The sequence below is a fragment of the Phoca vitulina genome, unplaced genomic scaffold (assembly GCF_004348235.1).
Source record: "Phoca vitulina isolate PV1807 unplaced genomic scaffold, GSC_HSeal_1.0 scaffold22, whole genome shotgun sequence".
NCBI classification, from domain to species: Eukaryota; Metazoa; Chordata; class Mammalia; order Carnivora; family Phocidae; genus Phoca; species Phoca vitulina.
In genome coordinates this window covers 2,911,800-2,923,399 of record NW_022589725.1, presented here as the reverse complement: position 1 = coordinate 2,923,399, position 11,600 = coordinate 2,911,800, and positions in this window count along the sequence as shown.

The window sequence follows — 11,600 nt, the reverse complement described above, 5'->3', positions numbered from 1 at the left end:
CTATCCAGGGAAGGGAATTGGAAAGGAGAGGAATTCAAGGATAGGGTCCAAGGAACCATTTTCCAGGCAAAGAAAAAACAATGTGCAAAGACCCTGAGGCGGAAAGACGAGCAAACAAAAGGCCAGCATGGCTGTAGCCACTGGGGTTGGTGTGAGTGGGATAAAATGGGGTTGGAGACGTAGGGATATAGACACAAGGTCATCAAGGCCTCGTAGTCCAGGGGAGTTTCGAATTTTGAGTTTAATTATAAATGCACAGAAAGCCATGAAAGTTTCAGTAAGGGAGGGACCTGATCCAGTCTGTGTGTAAAGGATCATCCCTGGCCCCTGGGTGAAGAGTGGGTGGTAGGGGAGCCAGCGCCTGGGAGAATAGAAGTGAAGAGACTTTTGCATACCTCCAGAGATGGTATTGATGTGGACAAGGTTGGCTGTGGTGGAGATGAAAACACGGTGAAAATCTGAGATACATTTGGACGTGGCAAGAACTAGGTTTTCTGATGATTTGGGAAGGACGGGAGGAAGAACGCAAAGATGGTGACTCCCACGGTTTGGGCTTGAATAACTGACAAGGGCATGGGGAGATGAACTAGGACAGTTAACGAAGGCGGGATTACTATTCTCTTTCAAAGACTGAGGAAGGGGGGAGTGGATTGTCCTTCACAAACCTAGTAACTGAACTCCAGTGCAGGTGTGTCTACCTCAAACAAAGGTCATACTTTCCCCACTCTCCCAGACCAGTACATTAATTTTTATAATGGGGGATATTTAGTGCTTTTACTATCATTCAGTGTTAAAATACATAGATGCCCCTGAATGCAAATGTAGATTTTCAATGAAGCCAGCACAAAGCTTGGGACCCTACTTAAAGATGCGGGCATGTTGGGACCAGGTGTTGGGAATATACATTTCATAGATGATATAAGGGCGACACCATACCAGCCTTGGGGAACAAGTTTTAAAATCTTGCTTTCCGATTGGTGCAGGGGCCAAGTGCTGGTGTGTGATTGGAGGGATGTTAGCTTGCACTGTAACTAACCTCAGCGAGTTGTGATTGGTCATCGTGCCGACCTGCCTGGGTTTGGAGCGATGTAGTCCGTCTTGGCCTGTGATTGGTGGGATTGTAATGCTACTTCCTCTGTGATTGGTTAAACCCGTGAGGCTATTGAAAAGTTTCTGAACGCCAATCCAGCATTGGCCACTAGGTGGAGCCCGGGATGCGCAAAGCGAGGCGCTGCAGCGAGTCTGGGCCGCTTCCTCTCTGACGCCCTCCGCTTCTGCCCAGGCGCTAGTTCTGCCCTGTGCCCTCAGGCAACCGCGGGACAGGGGCGGGGGTGTGGGGGACGGTGTTGGAACTCCCAGCTCCAGCCCGGGTGGCCACGCTTCTCTGCACAGTCCCTTTGGCCCCTTCCTCTGGCTCCCAGCCTCGCAGAGGACTTTGGCTGACCGAGGGGTTGGGGCAGCGAGTTCGCGAAGGTTTGTGAAAGCCCAGATCAAAATGCAAAATTGTGGAGTGTGTCAAAGGAGACACAGCAGCGCCCCCTCCCTCCACTGCCCGCCTCGGAGCCCTTCTCTCCAGTTGAACACCTCCTCCGCGCCCTTTCACATCCTTAAAGGACTTTTCCAAAGGAGCATCTCATTGGAGCTTAGGACTGTGCCGTGCTGGTCAAGGGCACTAGCTGGAGATCACCCTATCCAAAGACGCCCCTGTCATACCTGCTGTTTGATTGTCTTGCCACTGCATTCATCACTGTTTGAAATTCTCTTTTTAAAAAAACATGTTTCCTTGCTTACTGTCTCTCCACACCTCTGCACCAAAATGTAAGCTCTGCGAGGGAGGGAGTAGGGAGGGACGGGTACACTACAGAATGTCCAGTGACATTTGAATTGGAGATAAACAAACAACTTATTTTTTAAGTATAAGTGTGCTTCATGCGTTATTTGGTACATATTTATACTAAAAAAACTTCATTGTTTATCTGAAATTCAAATGTCACTGGGCATCCTGTATTTTTATTTGCTAAAACTGCAGCCCTGTGGGGGACGGCTGTTTTGGCCTCACAGCTGGGTCTCCACAACAACAATGCACATGGAAAGTGGTGAATACCCGTTAAGTGATTGGGTGGATAATTTCCTTCCTTCATTCACTCATCTATCTAACCCATTATGTTAAGTTCCAGCTGAGTCCTGGGAATGGAACAGCAGATGGGACACAGTCCCATGGAGGAGGGCAGTAGCCACCATCTGATTACACTGTGATGGTGGGAAGTGTTGGGGGCTGTGTGAGCACAGAGGAGAGGCCAGCAGGGCTGCGGAGGAAGGTGATGAAGATGGGACTTGGAGGGGGGCAGGGGAGAAAAGAAAGGTGTGACCGCTGCTCTGGGCAGAAGGCTTGGCGTGTGCAAAGGCCAGAGCCAAGGGGAAGCTGTGGGATTCTGAAAGCTGCGAGCGGCTGGGAGTGGGGGGCAGATGTGCGGTGAGGTGGGGCAGTCAGAAATCAGCTGGGGACGAGACTCGTTCACTGAGCATCTGTGCCCACCAGGCAGGCACAGTGGCGATGCTAGGTTGCTATTACTGTGCCCGTTACACAGATGAGGAGACTGAGGCTCAGAGCAATGAAATGCCTGGTCTGGGTTTACAGTCTGAGTGGGAAAAGCTGAGCTTCAGACTCATGTCTGACAGACTCTGAAGCCTGCACTGTTCTGGAAAAGCCCCTGGGTTAAGGACTGGAGCCCTGATTGGAGGATGAAGAAACTGAGCCTCAGAAAGGTGACAGGGCTGTCGCTGTGAACATGGCTGAGCCCCACCCCTCGGTCAGCCGAAGTCGTCCTCCTCCTGACTGAGGCAGTGCGAGGGGTATGGTTTGTCTCCGGCCCTCTGAGACGGCGGGAGGGCCGGGGCAGGACCCAGGAGTCGAGGCTGCTGTGCTTCCTGTTCCTGATTGGGTTGGGTCTCCAGGACCCCCCTGCTGAGCCCTGTGGCTAATTCCTTGCATGGGTCCTGGGCGGGTCCACCGTTTCCGTGGAGACCGCCACCACCACCCCTGAAATCTCATTGTGACCAGTATTAAGAGATTAACACTGCCTGGCGGCCCTCACAGGCTATTGGGTGCCCGGGTGGCGGCAGGAGCCCCCTCAAGGATGAAGAGGTGGCTCACTGTGCGGGACCCCATAGCACCCGGAGGAGGATGTCAGACTGGGGCCAGGGCTTCCCCCAGCACCCCCCAGGTATGGTCCTGACTCCACATCTACCTGGACAGGAGGACGGGGTGGTGGAAGAGAGACACAGGACCCAGGGGAGGAGTCCAGGTTTGGGAGCAGTGCAGAGGCCTTGTACCCCAAGCCCCCAAGCCAGAAAGGCCCAGGGTTCTTGATGGGCGGCTGCCCTTCTGATCAAGGCGGATCCAGATTCCCTCCACAAGGAGAGAGGAGCCTTACAGAGTCTTTTAGCTAAGGACCAGCTACCTCACCTCCTTCGTTTTGCAGTTTGGGAAACTGATGCAGAGAAGGAAAATGCCTGGCCAAAGTCAATGAGTTAGTGGCCTGAAGCAGGTGGACAATCCCGAGGCCGCCCTGAGGTCGCCTGGGCAGAAAACCCTGGTTTAGATGGCATTGCCCCCTCTGCCTTGAATTTCAAGTGCTTCTCCCTGACCTCCAGGAAGGGGTCCCCTCGGTCTCCGTCCCCTGGGCCTGTCCCATTGACCATGCTTCCCTTCCCTCCCCACCTCTTCTCCTCCTGACCTTCCCTGCCTCCCGCACAATGCAGAGAGTTCCCGATAGGCTCCACTCCGCCGGAGGACAGGGCCACCAGGCCCTAACTTACTCCCAGCCAGGGGATGTCACGATCTAGATGACTAGGGACATTTTTTGTTCCCCGCTTCAACCTCTCCGTGTCTTCGGGGAGCCAGACACAGTGGGAGTCCTGACAGCCCACCCCCACCCCACCTCCTGCCGAGCCAGCCCGGAGAGATTTAGGTCAGGCTCCAAAGCGCACTGGGCCAGGTTTCCTGGCCTGGTGGGCAGCCGGGGAGGGGAGCAAGACTTCTCAAAGTGCACCTTTTTTATTGTTTTGATTTTTGAACCACGTGAATGTAATAACGATTGAAAAAATTAATTTAAAAATTTAAATAAATTAAGTAAAATATCAAGTAATAATAATAATCACAAAGGCCTCAATAATATGAAAGGCGTGCAGCCAAGACGGAGACCAAAGTATGAGGACTTGACATAAGGAACAGAGAAAGCCTGCCTCCGAGTCTCTGAATTTTTGACCTGGAAAGGCCCTTTACTTCAAGCCAATCTTATTTTGCCAATAGCAAAATACTGGTCATTGGTACCAAGAATCAGGAGCTCCCTACATGCCGGCCATAGTGCCAGGCACTGTCTGAATTATCATCCCACTGAATCGGCATTCTGACTCTACCAGGAAGCTATCATCGTTCCCATTTTATAGATGGGGAAACTGAGCCTCACTGAAGTTGCAACTAGTGAGTTGCAGAACACGGATGCATATCTAGGCCTTTCTAGCTCCCACCGTGGGTCTCAATCTTGGCTGCACATCAGAATCACCTAGGGACTTTAAAAAATACTGATGCCTAGCACCCACCCACTGCAATCCCCAGATTTGATCACTGGCCTGTGATGGGACCTGGGCATCAGTATTTTTTAAAGTTTCCCAGATGAATCTAATTCGCTGTCAGGGTTGAGTCTCTGCTTTATGCTAGCCAACTTTTCAAACAGGAAACCAAGGCCAGGGAGGGAAATGACCTTGCGTAAGGTCACACAGTGGCTGAAAGCAGAGCTGAGGCAGGGCTCTCATGGAACCTTTGTGAACATAAATAAGAGGTGCTCTCCTCTGGGCAGATGAATCTCCATGGGCACTTGGTTTGCTAAGTGGAAGAGGAGCTAGATTTCCACACCAACTCACCTCCTTGCACGGAGAACCTTTGTGCAGTGAGCAACCTGTACAACGGTATGCAGCAGCCCTGGCCTGAGTCTCAGGACTCCCAAACACTACACCTCAGTGACCTTCAGGCAAATCCCTGGGGCCCCTCAGTACCTGGGTGCAGGGAGACCCAGGGCGGTTCCTGGGATAAGGCTTTCATGCCTTACGCCATGACCAGGGCCTGGGCCAGGCAGGGGCTTGCTCTCATCCTTCAGGCCCCACAGGGGCTGAGCAGGCCCCATCTCACTCCGAAGGTCACTTCTGCAGATAAAGTCAGGAACATAACCAGGAGGGAGGAGGGATATAAACAGGAGGGACAACAACAGCCTCAGCCCAGAAGTCACAAGCCACCTGGCAGGAGGCCGCCCTCAGGCAGGCCCCGCCCACACAGATCCAAGTCCTCCTGGCTTCCTTCCTGATCATTCTCCAGCCCCTACACTCTACCCATCTCCTGAGCCTCATGGTCAGCATCTCCCACAATGCCCTGCTCTCTGGCCAGCGTGCCGTCCATGTCCTTCCGCCATCACCCACCATGTTCTCTGCTTCTGGATGTTCCCCTGACCCAGGATGCCACCTCTTCCAGGAATCCATCCCTGACCACTCTAGTCCAGAGGCAGGCCTGCCTTCCTAGGCCTCCTCCAGCCCTCACAGTCCATGCACACAGCCCGCATGTGCCTCAGGATGGAGCTTATTCTGTCATCGGACTGGCCAGCTTGCCTTGGGGGCACCGAGTGTCAGCCCTGGAAGGGCAGGGTGGCCCCCGGGGTTAAGAGCACAGACTCTGCAGCCAGACCGCTCAGGTTGGAATCCCAGCTCCTGTTCCTTGCATGTTGTATGACTCGGGCCCGTGGCTCAAACCCTCTGTGCCTCAGGTCTGCAAAATGGTGATAAAACGATTGCCCGCTTCATCGACTGGTTGTAAGGATTAATGAGTTAACCCACGCAAAGCCCCCCAAACAGCTGCATTAACATCAGCCGTGGCTATGCACGCTCCGCTTCCTCCTCCTGCCAAGCCTGGGAGGTAGGTATGATTATTCGCAATCACAGGTGAGGAAACAGATCCACGGGAGGTCCAGAGTCAGGGAAGGGCCCTGCATCTTTCTCTGGGGCCTGACGCCTCCAGAGGGAGGACGTGGCTGAGCGGGTTCTAAGTTGGAGCCTCTGGGTTACAGCTCACGACTGTCCCTCAGAGGGCCCACAGGGCCCAGACTCTCGGTGGCTCTAGGCACCTCTCTGCCTCCAGCCAGCCACGGGAAGCGGGGTGAACAGCAGAGCAGGGCATTCGCACTGCATCTTGTTTGCCAATGTCCAGAATACGTCACTGAGTCCAGAGAGAGCCCCTGTCTTTCTCAGGCTAGCTGGAGACTTAGAATACCTGGGGTCACCTTCTGTCCCTGGACAGTGACACCCCCCACCCCCCACCCCGTGCAATCTGCATAAAGGAGTGAGGGGATGAGGCGGGCCCAGCATCTTTCCAGTTGCCGCCATCGGCTCTGGCTCTACCTTTCAAAGGAAATATTAAGGGGAGGGCATCTACGAGTCTGAGAGGCAGGCACCGGGTGAAGCAGGGCCCGTGCCTACCCTCCCTGGCTCCTGGGAGCCTCAGATCCCATTTGGAAGGCCCCCAGGGCCCACATCCTCCTAAGCGCGCTCCAGGCTCTGACACTGCAGGATTCTAGAATCCCAGGCTCAAAGCTGCCGCTCCGCATCCCTGTTTGTAAAGCTCTCCCCCCAGCTGCCTTTATCTCTCTTTGGTAACAAGGCAAATTTGCTCAGGACCCAGAGCAGGGGCGACAAGCAGACTGTTGACTCTTGAGCAAAACCTACCCTTTGGAGAGAGCAGGAGAGGAGGCACTGAGGTGCGCGGGGAGGCCAGCAGCCTCTTGCATAACCCGGGTGGCCTCCTGCCCACCCAGGCCTTTTCAGGGTTAGGGGTGAGGCAAACCGCAAACTCATGCCCAGTTAATTTTTTAAGGCAAAATCAACAGGCTCAGCAATGATTAGCAGGCAAGTAAGTTCGTCTTAATCACGCTGAGGAGAGGGAGGAAGGAGGCTTCTGGGGGCCCAAGGATGGGGCTCGGTTATCAGTTAACCACCTGAATGTTGTTTCCTTCCAAAGCCACTGGCCTTCAGCCCCGAGCTCCCTCATCTTCCTCTCGGAAGTACTCCCGCGACAACCCCGTGGCCATCAGCGACTGAGGGAGCAAACGCTGTCCCATGCAGGGTCCCCGGGAGGAACTGCCAGGGCCCTTGAGGGCTGGGATGAAGGACAGGGGTCCTCACAGAGCTCGGGGTCTTCTTTTGAAGCCACCCCCTCCACCGCTGTGTGGCCTTGAGCAGGTCCCCTCCACCCTCTGGGGCTCAGGGAGGGGCCTGAGGTCTATGGTTCAACCTGCCGTCAGCGGCCACTGCCCTGGAGGCCTCAGTGTCTCCATCCAACAAATGGGTGGGTTGGTTGAGACACCCTTTCCAGTCTTGAAGTTCTCTGAGGTCATGCCTGGATGAAGCCAATGTGGCCTTATCCAGGTGAGGAGGGTGGTATGGGCAGCATTTTAGGAATTCAAGGGAGAGAGAAGGTGCCCAGAACAGGGAGGGGGCTTACCTGATATCTGCTGTTGGTACCAGCAAGCGACAGATCCCAGCTCCAGGAAGAGAGCTGTCCTCTCAGATGGGAGGCGGGGGTCCCTGTCGCGTGGGGTGGTCCCTGTCTGCAGGGATGGCCTGGCAGACCCCAGCCAGCCCAGGACCCCTCCCCCTGGACTTGAATGCTGCCAAGGGAAGCGGTAGGGCCGGGCCAGCCCCGGACCAGCTGGCTGCCTGGACTGGAGTTTGGTCAGTGGTTGGGGACCTATATTGTGAGAAAGTTTAGGACTTTGTCCACAAACTGGAATTTGAAATTTCAAAGGGGCGAAACTGGAGGGCCCTACCCCAGAGTGGAGATGGCTCTTGGCTTCTTTCCCCCACGACTTTTGTTCTTTGTCTTGATAAGTCCGGGTTCCCTGCACCACTCCCCGGGGGGGTGGGGGTGGGGCGAGGAAAGACCAGAGATAGCGGGGTGGTAAGCGCCCAGGGGAAGCTAAGATGCCAGGCAGCCTGGGGTGGCCAGTGTCTGGAGGATGCCTCTGAACTTGCATGTGACCAGGGACAGGCTCCTTGGCTCCTCAGATCCCCGAGCTCCGGGCAGTAATGTGATGGAATCACCAGCCCCAGCGCTCCCGAATTCCGACGTCCTGTCTGGGATTCTCGGAGGGAGGCAGTATATGGGGGGGGGAGCCCTTCAGCCCTGGAGTCAGACTTGGGCTCAAATTATAGCCCTTCCTGTGTGGGTTTAGGCAAGTCACTTCTTGTCTCTGAGCCTTAGTTTTGTCATCTGGAAAGCAGAGCAGATAAAATAAGAAGAGTGGAAGGGTCTTAGCACTGGGTGGGCCTAGCACAGAATCTCTCCAGAAACATTAGCCATTATTGTGGTTTAAAAGGAAAATGAAGTGGTCCAGAGTGGCAGCTCTCTTAACCACTGTCTGCCCTGGAGGCTGGAGCGCCCTGCCCACAGCTGGGTCGGCGGCAACCCCTCCCCCCTGGCTGCCCCACGCGAGCCCTCCTGCCCTTCTAGAGGCCTCCATCTCTCCATCTACAACATGAAGGAGTTGGACCTCTCAGTGAGCTCTGAGGTCCTCTGTTATCCCCTGGGAGCCACCGCATGTCGAGTGGGGTCAGACAGGCCACGGGGCGGGGCAGAGAGCGAGAGAGGCTGCCGAGCTGATGGCGCAGAGGCCCGGGTTTGTCCATGGCTGGGCAGGCCATCCCCGGGAGCTCTCCTGAGCAGGGGTCCTGATTGCCACCAATTGTGTGGCTGGTGGGTCAAGGAATCAACCACCAGTGATAATTGCCCCTGTTGCCCAGATGCCTACACTTGGTCATTTAATGCCCACACCATCCCTGCAAAGAAGGTACCAGCCCATTTATCTGATGCCAAAACTAAGGCTGGGAGGGGTGGGACCTGATGTCATAGTTTCGGGAAGCTGGCAGTGCCTGGATTTTGACCTAGCTCTGTCTGATTTCAAGGCCTGTGGTTTACCCTCAAAGTGGTGTTTGGCGGGGGGTGTTTGGCGGGGGGAGAGGGAAGGAGGACTAAGAACCCCTATAATATTATTTTATTTAATCTTCACAACAAACTACAAGTTAGGCCCATTTTACAGAAGGAGAAACTGAGGCTTCAAAAGAATGACTTGCTTGAGATCACAGAGCCAGTAGATCTTATAGGTGGCGTGTCGTTTATATGAGGGACATGTTTCTAGAAGATAATGTTTGGGGTCGGCTAAGGGTGCAATAGAGCATGTCTGTAATCAATTATGCAAGTTCACATGTGGGCAGTTATAGTTCAAGAGTGGATAAATTTACATGCTGAGTAGGTTGTGATGTGTGGGACGTGAGTGGGGTATGAAACAGGTTTCCAGACCGTGACTCATAAGCAGTGGGTCATGCGTGTTGTGTGTTTGGTAAAGTGTTTATGTCACGCTCTGTGCACTTGGTAGCTTGTCATATGTGGACTATCCAGCTGGTGGGTTTTCTCTGTAACGGGTCATGTATGTGGCATGTCATGGCTCACCCCAGTGGACCATAGACCTCATTTAATTCAATCTAACATGTAATCTATAGAGATTGAAAAATTGTTATTTTGTTACCAGTGAAACTCTTACAGGCCAATAATCACATCCCACTTCTGGTGACGGGGGAGTGTGCCTCTTGGAACTGACGAGCCGCCGTGTGTGGAGGTCACATACGGCTGCCTTGTGAGAGGAGTAGCTGTGTGTGGCCCATCCCAGGTGCCAGACAGGTGGCAGGACCTGGGGTCAGCCCCTCAGGGGCCCCTCCCAGAGCTGTCCCTCCTTCTCCTCTGTGTTTATCCCTCAATCAGGTCTCCTGCCCAGCTGAGCTCTGTCTCAGCTACTGGAGCTGGGGTCTGATGTCCCCAGGTGGGCACGGGAGGAACCTGCCAGTGGTTGAAGTGTCCTTCAGGCCTTTATCAAAACTCTAGGTGCAGACTGTGGGGTGGGGGGGGGGGGGGTCTGTCTTCCTCCCTCCCTGGGAGTCTTGTCCTGACTAACAGACAAATGGACCAAGATCTCCCCATTTTGCAGATGGGGAGATCGAGGCCCCAAGAGAGATGCGGTTTGAACAAAGTCATCCAAATAGTGACAGAGCTAGCTCCTAAACCCGGGTCTCCTGACATCAAATCCAGCCTCTCTTCCCCTCCAGAACAATCACATCCCTATCTCAGTTCCGGGGGGACAATGGAGAGGGGCAGAACAAGGCTACACAGGGCAGAGAAGGGGCTTCTAATAACGGGAAGAATGAGGGGGATGTCTCTGCCCACCCTCAAACACACACTGCCTCTCCCACTGATTTGCCCACACAGAAACCCCGCCACCTATTTACTCATTCACTGACTCATTCACTCTTTCACTAATTGACCCACTCATTCCTTGATTCACTCCATCACTAACACACCCCCTCGCCACTCACTCATCGGCTGTCACTAATTGACCCTCTCTTGCTCCAGCTGGCCGAAGAGGACGGGCTCCCAAGTCTAGACCCTTCTGCCCTCGCCTGCACTTTCTACCTCCTGCACTGCGACCTCACCTCCTGGGCTACGTGGGGAGCTCCTGGCAGGGCCTGTGCCGAGGGCCCAGGGGGCCAGAGGGCATGACGAGAACAGGGTGAGCGCCGCAGAAGGCAGGCACGACCAGCTGCCGAACTTGCAGGGCGCCGCCTTCAGAAATCACTCAGAATCTCAGGCACAGCAGAGCATTAAAGCAAACACAGGGACCTAAGCGCGCAGCCCTGTGCGACTGCTGGGGCGACAGGCCCACGAAGGCCCCTCTGAAGGAGGCGAAGGGTGGAGAGAAGAGGGAGATAGAAATGGGATGGTGGGGGGAGGAGGGATGTACGCTTGATAAGTGCTGCCTGGTACCATCTCGTTTAATACTCAAGCCACCGTTTGAGGTCGATGATGCCTTTTACAGAGGAGGAAACTGAGGCTGCAGGAGGAGAATCATTTACCCTAAGTCATGATTGGTAGGGGCTGGGCGCCTGAGTGTAATCCAGGTCTGTGGGGCTGCAAGACTCCGGCCGTTGAGGGGGGCGGGGGAAGGAAGCAGGAGGAGGTGAGGGCACTGGGGGACGGCGTCTGGCGGGGCCTGAACAAGTGGCCGCTGTGGGGGCTGGTGGCGGCCATAGGGGTGTCATGGGGAGCAGGGGAGGAGAACCCGGGGTGAGTCCATGCTATGCCCCAGGGAGGTGGGCAACTGGAAGGGAGTTCCCAGAAGGAGGATCCAGAAGATTGGTGTCTGGGGCCTGGGATTTAGGCCTTTAATTCACGTGCCACAAGGCACCTTTATCTCCTCGAGAGCATTGAGGGTAGAAGTCAATGATTTGGGAAGTTACTGAATCAGGGCATCTTGGAGGTGGGCTGTCAGTGTCTCAGCATATCAGTTAGAATGCCTCACTTGGGGCAACAATGACTTGGGGGGGGTGGCTGAGTCGGGGTCAAATGAGTGCCGGTGAGTTAGCGTGCCCATCTTACAGAAATCCATAACTGAATATCGGGGAGGTAGGGCCCCAACTGTTGTAATAGCACCCCGGTGTCCACCAGAAACCAA